The 14,887-nt window shown below is 44.2% G+C and overlaps 1 protein-coding gene across 2 annotated transcripts in view; it reads left to right on the top strand.

The window, feature by feature from the left end:
• Positions 1–721: 721 nt before the first annotated feature.
• The window catches only part of CHD6 (chromodomain helicase DNA binding protein 6), a 211,541-nt gene continuing 197,375 nt past the window's right edge, over positions 722–14,887 (top strand). Inside the window, exon 1 of one of the 2 annotated variants that reach the window (XR_016387920.1) lies at positions 722–897. The gene's annotated coding sequence lies outside the window, so the exon portion shown is untranslated. The remainder of the gene's footprint in view (positions 898–14,887) is intronic. The other variant, XM_022592389.3, reaches the window with a different exon arrangement.

Below are 14,887 nucleotides of genomic sequence, written 5' to 3'. Positions count from 1 at the left end.
CATATGCTGGGCCCTGTCCTTGAGGATGCTACAAGGATGGTGAGGGAGACAGGCCTGAACATAAACACACCATAGCTCGACACCTGATTTTACGGAGGTATATCCAAGGCGCCGCAAGACCCCCGGGGCTAAAAACTCCCCGGGTGTGCGGGGGGTCCTTGGGAAGAAGCCCGTGTGCCAGGAGTGCCCGGGAGCCAGGAGGAGCGGCAGGGATGCGGCTGGAGACAGAGCTCGGGGCTCCTTGGCTCTTCGCCTGGCTTCTCGGAATCTTCTTTTCCTGACCAACGGGACCTCGGCCCCAGCGGAATCTGTCTGTCGCGGCACCCCAGTCACAACCTCTCCCAGCCCCGGAGACGCCAGCCCAGGGTGTTCCATATGGCTAGCCCGCTACCTACGAGACCTCCACCTGCTGGCTGAACCCCCGCCCCGCCCCGCGCGCGCGTGCTCCAGGTCCCCGCCCCCTGCCCGCTGTCTGCAGCTGCAGGACCCCGCCCCGCCCCCTCGGCCCGCAGGACCCCGGCCCCGCCCCGCCCCCGTGGCCCCGCCGCTCTGTCCCGGGGGGCGGGGCCGCGCGCAGCGGCGTCTCTAAGGCGGGGGGCGCGAGGCAGGGGGCGGGGCGGCCCCGGCGCCGGCCAATCAGCGCCGCTATCACATCCATGCAAATACGAGCACAATGGAGCGAGCCCATCACTCGCCCCTGCAAGCAAGCTTGAAATGGGCTTCTGTCTGAGCGGCAGCCAGGCTGACCAATGACTCTGTGTTTTGGGCCGGCGAAGCCCAATAGCATGGCAGGGAAGGCGGGCCCGAGACGGGTTAGGGTGTCCTTGCAGGGTGTCTGAGCTAAACTTCACCAAATAATAGCTGTTTGTATTTTGGCTGCTGCAGGAGCCATTTTAGGTAAGTTCTTCTCTTAACTTTTTATTTTCCTTCCCGGCCTCGGCGGGTCGGTCTTGTCCGCGGGTCTCCGGTCCCGCACCGCCGGCCGGGCTGCGATGCCCCTATGAATGAAGCCAGGATGAGGGGATGCGGCGGTGCCGAGGCCCGGCCGGGCCGGGGTCCGAGCGGGGCCGGCGGCGGGCGGCCTGGCGGAGGGCAGGCGGCGGCCTGAGGCCTGAAGCGAGGGGCCGGCCTCCGCCGCGCTCCGCTCCGCCTCGCGCTCAGGCCAGGCGGCCGTCCTTGGGAGTGCGCCGCTGCGGGCCGCGCGGAGGGTTGGGGGTCCGGGCAGCCCCCGGCCCCGGGCCAGGCGTGCGGGGGCGGGGCGTGCGGAGGGCTCCCCCTTCCCTCCCGCCTCCCCGGGGCCCGGCCGAGGAGAGACCCCCGGCCGTGCAGCGGCGGGGCGGGGGTGACCGCTATTCGCGCCGCCGCCCCCGCGGAGAAGTTGCTCTATTGGCGTCCTGCGTCTCTTTGCAGGGGTGGAGGAGGGTGGGCTGGTGCCAGGCTGCTGCTCCGGGAGGGGGCGGGGGCCCCGGCGCGTCCTCCGAGCGCGCACCCCCTCCGCCCCCTTCTTACGCACTAGCGCGCACTCGCCCCGAGAATTGGAACCCTGGAGATGTCCAGCAACCCCGCAGCCAAGTTTTGTGCATTATTAGATTGCATGTTTGAGCTTTAAAAAACAAAAACAAAAACGGAATCTGTCCCCTTCAGGGTATTTATTTCCTTCGCTGTTGAGAAGTAACGGAGACTGTTCCCAAATTTCCAGAGCTATGCCTGTCAGATGTGTAGAGGGTTGGCAGCTACTTGGTTTTTAAAAAGACGCTGTTAGGAAATCCCCTCACTAGTGAGATAATTGAAATTTGAGTTTGTTTGCAGCTTGTTTTATTTGATCCAATTAAAAATGCATAAGCAGACTCATATTTGTGTACCTAAAGTGTTCCTAGTTCCAGTTATGATTGATGTGACTGTGGTTTCGGTAGTGTGTGATCTAATAAGGCAGTATAATTCAATTTTGAACCTGTAGGCCCGTGATCTCCAAATTAGGGTTTATGGACCATTAGTAGTCCGGCCAAGGTTTCTAGTGAATCCTTGGCATCTCCAGGCATCTTTGGGACTGTGTGTGCACGTTATTCTCCACACTGCTCATTTCTGGTGTAGCAGATCCATGAACGGAGAAAATACCCATTTAACATTTTTTACAATTTTTAGAGTGTCTGCAGTATTGCCTGAGATTCGACTATTGTTTCGCAAATGGCTTGTAGGAATACCATCCCAGTAGGCTCCAAATTTCGACGTACTTTAAGGGGATATGCTTGTGACCCCTAGAAGAGTCCAGACAAGGGCCACAGTGTTGTGTTCCCAGGGCTAATTATGAGCTCTCTTTCTTATTGGGGATTTGTACCCGTCGACTGTGCATGGCACAGGAGAATCTGTTGCTATTCCAAATTGGAAGATCAGGTTGGCAACCTCAGGGAGATAGTTTTTCTAAACTTTGTGGCTCTCTGGGAATAGAGAGAAGGTTTGAGATCCATGTGTGATAAAATGATTAGGCATGAAATGTCAAGTAAAAGGGTTTATGCCGACCAGAACAGGTGGTTTCATATAAGCAATGCATGACTGTAACAAAAGGCCTGGGAAAATGTGGAGTTGTAAAAAGGTTAATTTTGGATTTCTTTTCTGTCCCAGGGCAGATTTCCTAGATGAATTATTTAAGTTTTTTTCTTGATTAATGGACTATTAAAAGCTAACCTTTACAATCCCCCCCTGCCCTTTTTTTTTTTTTTTTTTTTTTTTTTTGCTAACTTTGGACTCTCCCATATAGTAACCAGACTATGATACTGTTCTTGCTGTAGTGTGGCCATGGGCAAAGTAAATCTAGATCTGTTGTGAAATTAGCTGTGTCTCATCGCAGTATTACAGTCTGCCTGGAGTCTCATCTTTTATACTGCAGTTATATTTTTGCTTTTTACATTTAGCTCTTCTGTTATAGCACTGCAAAGTCTTGGAATATGATCACTTTCCCCACAACTTTTTAATGTTCTATAGCTTTCTAAATATTTTTATAATTTATTGTTAGTATAGTCCGAAGTTCTCTGAACTCATCAGTATATTACTTCAGGCAAATCACGGGAGAAATTGAATGGCCAGTTGAAAGTGAAGTGGGAGGCCACAAGTGACGTTACTACATTTCTGGAAGATCCTTTGGCAGTTCGTTTTTTGTATTTATTGATTTACTTTTCTCATAACTATTTCAAATACCAAAGAAAATCTGAAGCAGAATCCGACCTCTTTAGAAACTACATCTCATTTGTGAGTTTTGCTATTATATTACAGAAAATCTATCAGAAACAACAGGCCCTTGGGCTACTGTGTCTTGGGGATCTCTGATTTAGAGAAGTTTCGAAGACGTTTTTCAGTTTTCTTGGATGGATGTATGGCTGGGGGCAGAGACTCTGAGTCCAGCGGGGGCAGGGCAGGGCGGGTGTCGAGAGGGTGGAGCCAGAGAGCAGCTGGAGATGTGATAAGAGGCCGGGACTTCATTCAGAGTGCTGCAGAGGCCAAGCAAGGAAGGGCTTGTCCAACTGGCTTTCTAGAAAGATCCTTTGGCTGCTGGGGAGGGGTGGACTATGGTGGCCAGAGGGCAGGAGGGAGCCGAGGGAGAGTGACCAGTGGTCGGGCAAGATGTTGGTGGCCAGGACGGGAGGGGCCGCAGTGGGGAGAAATGGGCAGACTGGGGGTGTCCTGGCTTGGGGGGCCCTGGAGAGGAGCAGGGCCGGCAGAAGGACGTGCTGTGTGTGAGGTGCTGATGGGACATCACCACAAATGCTGCCTCCCAAGTTACTGTCCCCAGAGGCGGCCACGTGGTGACCAGTGGGGGAAGAGTGTAGCTTAAACTCCTCAGAATCAGAGCTCTGGCCTCCTCCTCCTCTTCCTTCTGAGACCCCAGCCCTGTCTGCCCCTCATCCAGCCCTGTGACGACCGCCCCCCCTTCCTCATCCAGCCCTGTGACCACTGTCCCCCCTTCTTGACCTTGGCCTTCCCTGACCTCACCAGCTTTTCTTCCAGTTCTCCTAAATGCTGCCCTGGGGGTCAGGAAAATGCCCCAAGCAGAGTTTGTGGTTCTGTCTTCCTGTGTTAAACCATGAGGAAAAAGGGTTCCACAATCTCAGGCTTGATTCTCACTGCAGGTGCCTATGTTTTTCAACTTTCATGGGAAGACTTTGTAATAACCAAGTGGAGTCATACGTGGATTCATGTTCTGAACCCTTTTCAACCGGTTTTAGGATTTAAGGATTCTACCTGCATAAATATCTTTGGTATATGACAATGACAGTATCTAGGACAATGACAGTATCTAAATCAACTGAGGAGAGTATGTTCTCACCCTATTCTCTGTCCCTCCAGTATAGAAAGGTTTGAATTTTTTTTTTTTTTTTTTGCGGTACGCGGGCCTCTCACTGTTGTGGCCTCTCCCGTTGCGGAGCACAGCCTCTGGACGCGCAGGCTCAGGGGCCATGGCTCACAGGCCCAGCCGCTCCGCGGCATGTGGGATCTTCCCGTACCGGGGCGCGAACCCGTGTCCCCTGCATCAGCAGTCGGACTCTCAACCACTGTGCCACCAGGGAAGCCCTGAAATTTTTTTTTTTAAGTTGTCCAACAATACCATTTTATTTCATGTACATAAGCTCAGGTGCCAGCAGGATGAAAAAATAAATAAATAAAACTTTGGGTAATAACTGATAACAACTACCTTTAAGAGAAAACATACCTCCATTAGTGAGTTTCTTGAAAATTTTCTTTTAATTGAAGTATAGTTGATTTGCTATGATGTGTTAGTTTCAGGTGTACAGCAAAATTATTCAGTTATATATACATATATTTGAGATTCTTATTCATTATAGGTTATTACAAGATATTGAATATCGTTCCATGTGCTATGCAGTAGGTCCTTGTTTATTTTATATATAGTAGTGTGTGTCTGTTAATCCCAAACTCCTAATTTATCCCTCTCCCCCGAAATCGTTTTATTTTTAAAAATTATTTAGTATTTCTCTTTATACTTCCATCTCTCATACAAAGCTTTAGTCTAATTCAGGCGAAAAGCTACAGTGGATTCCACGGGACTGCCTGCATTCCCCTGTACCAGGTTATTACTATATTGAAAACTCTTCAAAATACATAGAAAATAGCTACAGCTTAGATTTCTGTTCCCTAGAGAACATTTTTGTTTGCAGTAGAATATAACACACTTGTGAGGGAAGCAAAAAAACTAGCATTGAATGAATGAATACCTGGTCTGTGTCCAGCACTTAGCCAGGTGCTGGGACTACAGAGATGAGAAAAAATATCCCCGTTTTCTTAGCCACTCCGTGAGCTCCATGGTCTGCAGCTCAAAGAAACGAAATAACTTGTTCAAGGCCACAAAGCTGGTTCAGGTTAGAGTCAGAATTTGAACCCACATCATCTCGATCCAAAGCACATATTCTTTTCACCACCAGCACTCTCTAAAGATTTCTTAAAAAGCTGGGGTGTGCTGTCATGCTTTCGTGGTATGGTAGTAGATTAACTAGCACACTTTGCGTGAGTTCTCTACAGCCGTCCATTTTTACTTCTCCATTTCGAGAATTTGTCACTGAAGAGGCAAGTTGGAATACAGTGAGGGCACCCGGCCCCCCCTTGTCTCCATGGTGTAGGAGAGGTCTTTCTAGGGCACTTAGGAGTTCACAGTTAGCCTAGTACAGTAATAACCATGAAGTGCAGAGAGAGAATGCAGTCAGTTTTTCCTTGCCAAAATGTTCTTCTCTTTAGTTCATTTTGTGGAGGCTTTTGTGGAGGCTCATGAGAAATTCTGTTACTTCCATAAAAGTCTTGAAGGTAGTAAACCGGAGTTACTTTAAAATATCCACCTCTTTTCCAATTTCTGAACCAGATTATTTGCATAAAATCCAGAGAAAAATGTTTAGTTTTGCTTGTGCTACCTGTATTAGTTGGTTTTTCTAGTTTGTAATAGTGATTCGTTACATTCTCCTACTTTTATTCTTTGTGTCATTTGCCATCGAGACTGTTAGGATCTTTGATAATATATGACATAAATAGCTCATATTTTGAGGAGTTTTTAAAAGTTGATGAACCTTTTTCTTTATAGTAATAATGAAGGACTTAACAATTTTTAGCAAAGAAAAAAACCTGATTTTTCAATAGACTTCCATGGTGCTTTTATCCACTAGCTATTTCAGAAGAACAACATATTGAGACAGTGTTTGAAAATTTCAGGAAAATTGGGAAGCAGAATTTTAAGATAACTTCAGGACATGAATCCCAACACTTACAAAGTGATGGGTGCATGTTTGAATTTTGTGAAAGAGTAAAGGGAGATTTCTTTTTCTCTCTTTTTTTTTTTTTTGGTGGGGCGGCATGCTGGTGCTTATTCCCCACCAGGAATCGAACCCGTGCCCCCTGCAGCAGAAGCGTGGAGTCTTAACAACTGGACCACCAGGGAATTCCCAAGGGAGATTTCTGTTTGTCTACTTTTTTACTCCTCTATTAAAGATTCTTGTAGGGCGTTTTCACTGATGTAATTTTATGGATCAAATATATTATCAGTAAAATTTTTAATATATTTTGGATTTTCTTGTACAGCTATGTGATCAAGGCATTTTATTTTTGGAATATCTATATTTTTAAATTCTAAAATTGTCTTTCTGTAAAAGGTCAAGCTTCAGGTTAAATGAAGGTCTAGCTATTGTAGCACTGACCTTTGGTTCCTACCTATTTAGGTTGATGCTTTTTATCTTGGGATTCATGGACACAAAGGGAGTCTTTAGCTCATCTGTGAACTGCCCAAAATAGTATGCAAAATATTGTTTGTGTGTGCATGTTTATGGGAAGCCAATCCATCGTTTCTTATGATTCTTAAAGGGATTTGTGGTCCCCCCCCCCCCCCGCCGCCCCGCTCCCACCTTCTCCTCTCCCCCATCTCTTCCCACCTGCATGCAAAAATAATATTAAGGGTCATTGATTTAGGTCCTTACAAAACAGTTGTTTTGTTTGAGCAAAAGTTTTTTGCCCAGAGGCTGACTTCTTTGGATCTTTTTTGCCCTATAGCAGTTCCTGCAGTCTCAGTCTGGATCAGTTGTCCTAGGCTTGGGGAAGTCCTTCTGCATCCTTCAGGGTGACATCCAGGCAAGGGTTACCCCCAAATTCTTCCCTACCTTATTGTTATACATAGGAAGCTGTTCCATGCCTTTGCCCATGCAGCCTGATAGAGTGAAGGTTGGAGCAGGTGACAAGACAGTGTTAGAGGGTCCTGGGCCTCTCGATCCCAGCCATCTGCCTCTGCAGATGGGACTGGAGGGGGTGGCCGTGGCAGAAGCTCCTGATGTTATCTTGCTTTGGATTCTACTTCTTACTCATTCTGTTAGTGCTTCATTCGATATGTTAGGAGGAAAAGGGTTTTCTTTCTGACACTGTAAGCAGAACAATTAAAAAGATGGGGCTTCCCTGGTGGCACAGGGGTTGGGAATCCGCCTGCCAGTGCGGGGGACGTGGGTCTAAGCCTGTGCTCTGGAGCCTGTGAGCCACAGCTACTGAAGCCCGCGCGCCCGTGCTCCGCAGCAGGAGAGGCCACTGCAATGAGAAGCCCACGCCTCACCACCGGAATGAGGAGTGGCCCCCACTCGCTACAGCTGGGGAGGGCCAGCTGTGCAGCGGCGAGGACCCAACGCAGCCAAAAATAAATAAATAAATAAATTTATTTTAAAAAATGGTTAAAATGGTACATTTAAAAAAAATCTCCCCCCGTTTTTATATTCCTCAGATGTTATATGAGATATATACCTTGTAACTTTCCTGTTAATGTTGTTAATTTTAAGTGGTATTTTTCTTAAAATAATGTCTAATTGAGCATGTAACCTTATTTTATATAGAACATGCATATATGTGAAGTTCTGTTAAACCAGATATTGTTATAGGAAAAAGGATCACATATTAAAGTTCTCAGAGCCATATTTTATAATTTATTTAAGTAATAGTCAAACAAACTGGTAAAACAAAATTATAGAGCAATAAGAAAATTCTTAAGAGTAGTCTCTAGCAAGTGGCCGACCTGAAGTTATCCTGGAGATTTTCTCATAGAAGTCCATCTGTTGGGCCAGACCAGAAGTTGAGTAGAAGAAAAATCAGTTTATTTGGTTTGGTATATGGATTGAGGAAAACACCTAAGCTTTAGGTAGTTTGCTGAAGGGCATTGAGTCCTAAAAGGGGATTCTGTTTGATATGTTCCTTCTCTAAGTATACAAGAGTAAAGAAACGTACCTGGACTGTTCATTTTGGGTTTGGGGAAATCATCAGTATTCATAAGAAATCCTTTTAAGGATTGTGTCTGGAAAGGTAGGTCCAGATCGTTGATTTTATTTACCGAAAGAAATTTTCTGTGATTTAACGCAGAGACTCTATTAATGATCATTGTGTATCTTGGCTTACCAACTTTTGCAGTGTTAGCGGTCTAAATTCAACCTTGGGTTAGCATGAAAAAGTCAAGCCATCATCTTTGTTGATCATGTGACAGATTTGGATCACATAAATGATGACCTGTCAGGTTGTTTCTTTGAGCAGACCCTGTGTATTATTGTTTTAAGGGACTGGGCAGGGGGGAGGTTTCTGCTTAATGGAAATAACATTTTTGCCTGGAGTTGTAAAAATACCTTGAGGAAATGGTAGAGGATATGAAAGAGATCATTAATGATCAGCTCCAAAAAGATAATCGTAAAAAAAAAGTTCTTCTAGATCTAAGGGCTACTCACACTTAGTCTGGATCTGTGCAGGTCTGTGAACTGTTTGTTACCTGTCTGTGAGGAGGTAAGTTCAGAACTTGAGAGAAGGTATTTAGCTGCTTTTACTACATTTTTTAGAAAAACGATTTGTCTGTTGAATCTGATCATTTAAAGAGTATAAGTTTATGGTATAGTCCTTGTTTAAAGTATTTTTTCCTGATAATTAACTTTTCTAGTATTTTATAAAAGTATTGGTTAGTGGTGGATTAGGAAAAAACAAAAGCTAGTCCTTTACCATAGAGAGTACTACTCAAGATGATAGGCAGTATCAGTATCATCTTGGAGCTTGTTAGAAATGCAGGTTTTAGGCTCCGTTCCAGACAACTGAAATAAACTACCCGGGGTGGAGACCCAGTAGTATGTGTTATAACAAACTATCCTGATGACTTTGTGTACCTTTAAATTTGAGAAACATTGTTCTAGATCATCATTGTCCAGTAGAACTCTGTACTACGATGTAACATGTCCTATATCTATGCAGGACTTCAAGTCACATGTGGCTTTTGAAGCTCCTAAAAGGTAGCTGGTATGACTGAGGAACAGAATTTAAATTTTTATTTAATATCCGTGAATTTTAGTTTAAATAGCCACATATGGCTAGTGGCTCTGGCATTTGACAGCACAACTCTAGACCCTTTAACACCCCTGCCACCCACCCACCCCCCGCTTTTTGGGGAAAATAGAGGACTTTTTTTTTCTTTTCACTTAGAAAGGAAAATACAATATGGGACAAGACTGTCCTTTAGGCTAAAATGAGACTAAACAAATCATATAATAAAGTTTAGCACTATTTTTTCCATTTGTGCTTACCTATTTATTTTTATCTAAAAGTTGATTTGATGTTAAGAAAATAATAGGATCAGAAAATAAATTTAGATCTGTGTCCTGTAAGGTTTTGCAAATACCAAGGTAGCTGTTCCAGCGAGGCCTTATGACCCTTCATGGCTGTGACTAACATGCATGTCTTTCAGCATGACTGCTGAAGCTTTTTTCTTTCATATAAAGATTTAACACAGGCAGCTTTTAAGTGTAATACTCAATTCTCAATATAAAACGCTGGTTATTGAGGGTTCTCATTACTTTAGACTAGTTAATGGAGATTTTTCCTATGTAAAGTATTTTTGGTTTACCAGCTTACTTAGAGGTTGGTTTTTCAGTTTATAAAGGTATAATCTTTTTTTTAAATAATTTTCATCAAAGCTTCCTTGAAGGATTGAGCCTTATCCTCTGTCCTCTTCCAATATACTTAAAAATTGATTTGTTAAAAGAAAGGATTTCTTTTACTCATTCAGGGCTGTATATGCTTCCCTGCCTCCAGCCCCATCTACTTGTACTTCAGATTTTAAACTCATTAAAATCAAGAATAGCATTGATTCTAATATATTGATTAATATTCATTGTAGAACTGGAAATTATTTTGTGATTGACAAGTGGAAGGAAGTATGGCTATAGAAGTAAATGAAGATCCACATGTAGAATTATAGCTTTTTAGAATGCTGTCTAGACATAATAAAATGGATCTTTCTAAACATATTGTAATTTTATTAAATTTATTTGCCAGGTTTTAAGTTTTCAAGCAGGAGATTTTTAGTCATTTAGCAGTGACTCTTGAAGCATGAGAGACAGTGAGGAGGGTTCCCATATGCTTTATACACTCACAGATGTTAGAATCAGAAGGCTTCTTAAAGATCATAAATAGGGCTGCAGGAAGAGCAAATTACTGATGCAGCAGTGTCTCTTGTTTATGGCATGAATTAATGTTGTATTGTTTTCCATTGGTGTTCATTAAAAAGCAGCACTGTTTTCCCTTAAATTCTGTTGTAGGGGACAGTCTTATACTCTCAGAGTGAGTTAATGTATATGGTAGGTTGTATGGGCAGGGGCTACTGTTTAACTGAGACACAAGTATCACTGATTGGGAGAGCTTAACATTTTGTAACATGCAGCTTTGAGCTCTTTTGTTTGACTTTCTCCGAAGGATTTCAAGTTCTTGATCCCTAGGCACATATTTGGACTACTGCTTTGGCGTCTTAAGGAATTGGAAAACCCAGTCTGTTGGAATTGAGATCTGGTAGTTGACAGATCCCAAGTCTTGAAGTTTTGGAGGCTCTTTGCTTCAGGTTTGTTCCTATCACCTTCACTGATTTGCAGAGCTACGGCTGGAATGTGGTATGAGATGTTACTAAAAGACTGATTTCATAAACCATGCTCAAATACCAGACTCCTTATTTACACATATAGTCATGCTCTGTCCACCCTTATCTGCTCTCCCTGCAACATTTCATGCTATCAGGGCTCTCCCCGGGTGCTCCTGACTTTTCTTCCGTTGTTCACTCTTGAACTAAGCTCTGTTGCTACCATCATAGCTGTGGTTGTGGCAGTTACTTCTAGTTTAAGATTTAAGTGTTGTCAAGTCTTACATGATTCAGTGTCTTAACTAGATTCTGCTAAAGCAGAGCTTCTTTTTGGTTTCTCAGGATTGCAAAAGAGTAGAGTTGGAAGGGGTTTCAGAGGCCATCTAGTCAATATTGTCATCTTATGGATGATGGAACAGAGTAACTAGTTGTGTCCTAGCCAAAAATTTTGGTAGGTCATAGAACTGGTTTATGGTCAAGTTAGGATTAGAATTCAACTCTCATTTCACTAAATAAGACTCTTTCCCTAACTCTGATGCTTAGGGCCCTAAAAACCCACACAGGAGGATTTCACTTAAGAACTTACAGGGAGAGTAGGGGAAGCAGTGCTCTGAGATTAGAAGTGAATTTGTGAAAGGCTGCATAATTTTTTCATATATTCTGCAAAATGAAATACATTGTCACTGAAATTTTACATGTCTTAAAGGAGTCAGAATAAGTGGTACTATTTTGGTAACTCTTGTTTACTACTTTTTGCTTACTAGAAACTTTTTGGCATGTCCCTCCATCATATCACGGTGAGATACTTAGAAATTCACCTTTGCTTTATTGCAAATAACGTGCATGAGAGGATGTTTTCACATCTGCATGTTCATTCAGCTTTATGCCTTAGGGTTATTAGAATAAGTTTTTCCCAGAGCCCTCAATAGTCATGATAATAATAACAGTAGCTACCAGTCATTGGGTGCTTACTGTGTGCCACGTGTGGTCTGAGCTTCTTTTGTGGTGTGGTGGTGGTTAGGGATGTGCGTCGATATTCTCTTTCTTTTGGGTACATGGTAGGCTTGCACTTCTCCATTGCCTTGAAGTTGAGCATGGCTCTGTGACTTGCTTTGGATACTGAAATTTGACTGGAAGTCATGTGAGACACTTCTAGGCAGATACCTTTTTTTTTTCCTGAAAAAAATCTGCGGTAGTTACATGTTGTAAGCAAGCCCATGCTTTAAACCACTGAGCTTTTTTTTTTTTTAACATCTTTATTGGAATATAATTGCTTTACAATGGTGTGTTAGTTTCTGCTTTATAACAAAGTAAATCAGTTATACATATACATATGTTCCCATATCTCTTCCCTCTTGCGTCTCCCTCCCTCCCACCCTCCCTATCCCACCCCTCTAGGTGGTCACAAACCACCGAGCTGATCTCCCTGTGCTATGCGGCTGCTTCCCACTAGCTATGTATTTTACGTTTGGTAGTGTATATATGTCCATGCCACTTTCTCACTTTGTCACAGCTTACCCTTCCCCCTCCCCGTGTCCTCAAGTCCATTCTCTAGTAGGTCTGTGTCTTTATTCCTGTCTTACCCCTAGGTTCTTCATGATCTTTTTTTTTTTTCTTAGATTCCATATATATGTGTTAGCATACGGTATTTGTTTTTCTCTTTCTGACTTACTTCACTCTGTATGACAGACTCTAGGTCCATCCACCTCACTACAAATATCTCAGTTTCGTTTCCTTTTATGGCTGAGTAATATTCCATTGTATATATGTGCCACATCTTCTTTATCCATTCATCCAATGATGGACACTTAGGTAGCTTACATGTCCTGGCTATTGTAAATAGAGCTGCAGTGAACATTTTGGTACATGACTTTTTGAATTATGGTTTTCTCAGGGTATATGCCCAGTAGTGGGATTGCTGGGTAGTATGGTAGTTCTATTTTTAGTTTTTTTTTTTTTTTTTTTTTGTGGTACGTGGGCCTCTCACTGTTGTGGCCTCTCCCGTTGTGGAGCACAGGCTCCGGACACACAGGCTCAGCAGCCATGGCTCACGGGCCCAGCTGCTCCGTGGCCTGTGGGATCTTCCCGGACCGGGGCACGAACCCGTGTCCCCTGCATCGGCAGGTGGACTCTCAACCACTGCGCCACCAGGGAAGCCCTGTCCTCAGTTCTTTTCATTCTTTTTTCTTTATTCTGCTCTGCAGTAGTTATTTCCACTATTTTATCTTCCAGGTCACTTATCCGTTCTTCTGCCTCAGTTATTCTGCTATTGATCCCTTCTAGAGTATTTTTAATTTCATTTATTGTGTTGTTCATCATTGCTTGTTTCCTCTTTAGTTCTTCTAGGTTTTTGTTAAATGTTTCTTGCATTTTCTCTATTCTATTTCCGAGATTTTGGATTATCTTTACTATCGGTATTCTGAATTCTTTTTCAGGTAGACTGCCTATTTCCTCTTCATTTGTTAGGTCTGGTGGGTTTTTATCTTGCTCCTTCATCTGCTGTGTGTTTTTCTGTCTTCTCATTTTGCTTATCTTACTGTGTTTGGAGTCTCCTTTTTGCAGGCTGCAGGTTCGTGGTTCCTGTTGTTTTTGGTGTCTGTCCCCAGTGGCTAAGGTTGGTTCAGTGGGTTGTGTAGGCTTCCTGTTGGAGGAGACTAGTGCCTGTGTTCTGGTGGATGAGGCTGGATCTTGTCTTTCTGGTGGGCAGGTCCACGTCTGGTGGTGTGTTTTGGGGTGTCTGTGGCCTTATTATGATTTTAGGCAGCCTCTCTGCTAATGGATGGGGCTGTGTTCCTGTCTTGCTAGTTGTTTGGCATAGGGTGTCTAGCACTGTAGCTTGCTGGTCGTTGAGTGAAGCTGGGTCTTGGCGTTGAGATGGAAATCTCTGGGAGATTTTCGCCATTTGATATTACGTGGAGCTGGGAGGTCTCTTGTGGACCAGTGTCCTGAAGTTGGCTCTCCCACCTCAGAGGCACAGCACTGACTCCTGGCTGGAGCACCAAGAGCCTTTCATCCACACGGCTCAGAATAAAAGGGAGAAAAAAATAGAAAGAAAGAGGATAAAATAAAATAAAGTTATTAAAATAAAAAATTATTAAGAAAAAAAATTTTTTAAGCAAAACAAACAAACAAAAAAATGGACGGACAGAACCCTAGGACAAATGGTGAAAGCAAAGCTATACAGACAAAATCTCACACAGAAGCATACACATACACACTCACAAAAAGAGGAAGAGGGGAAAAAATAATATATCTTGCTCCCAACGTCCACCTCCTCCATTTGGGATGATTCCTTGTCTATTCAGGTATTCCACAGATGCAGGGTACATCAAGTTGATTGTGGAGATTTAATCCGCTGCTCCTGAGGCTGCTGGGAGAAATTTCCCTTTCTCTTCTTTGTTCGCACAGCTCCCGGGGGTTCAGCTTTGGATTTGGCCCCGCCTCTGCGTGTAGGTCTCCTGAGGGCGTCTGTTCTTCACTCAGACAGGACGGGGTTAAAGGAGCAGCTGCTTTGGGGGCTCTGGCTCACTCAGGCTGGGGGATGGGGGTGGGAGGGGTACGGATGCGGGGCGAGCCGGTGGCGGCAGAGGCCAGCGTGACGTTGCAGCAGCCTGAGGCGCGCCTTGTGTTCTCCCGGGGAAGTTGTCCCTGGATCATGGGACCCTGGCAGTGGCGGGCTGCACAGGCTCCCGGGAGGGGCGGTGTAAACCACTGAGTTTTTTAAACAGGAATTTTAACTGCAGCATAACCAATCCCATCCTGATGAATATACATGGATTATTCTCCTTGATCCTCGTGGCTAAGTGCTGATATTAGCCCATTTTACAGTTGAGGAAACAGGCAAAGGAGTTACTTGTCTGTAATTTCAGAGCTAGTAACCTAGGCAGTTTGAGCCCTACATTCTTAAGCAGTACGGTTTGCTGCCGTTCTCTATGTTGTGCCATCTTAGTACCAACTGTATCTAGAATATGGGCTCTGTCCATGATA

This window comes from Delphinapterus leucas, chromosome 15 (genome assembly GCF_059928025.1).
Source record: "Delphinapterus leucas isolate spDelLeu-1000000601 "Yukka" chromosome 15, BTC_Dleu_Yukka2, whole genome shotgun sequence".
Taxonomy (NCBI): domain Eukaryota; kingdom Metazoa; phylum Chordata; class Mammalia; order Artiodactyla; family Monodontidae; genus Delphinapterus; species Delphinapterus leucas.
Note: the sequence above shows the minus strand (reverse complement) of the source record. Positions and strands in the feature narration are given on the sequence as shown.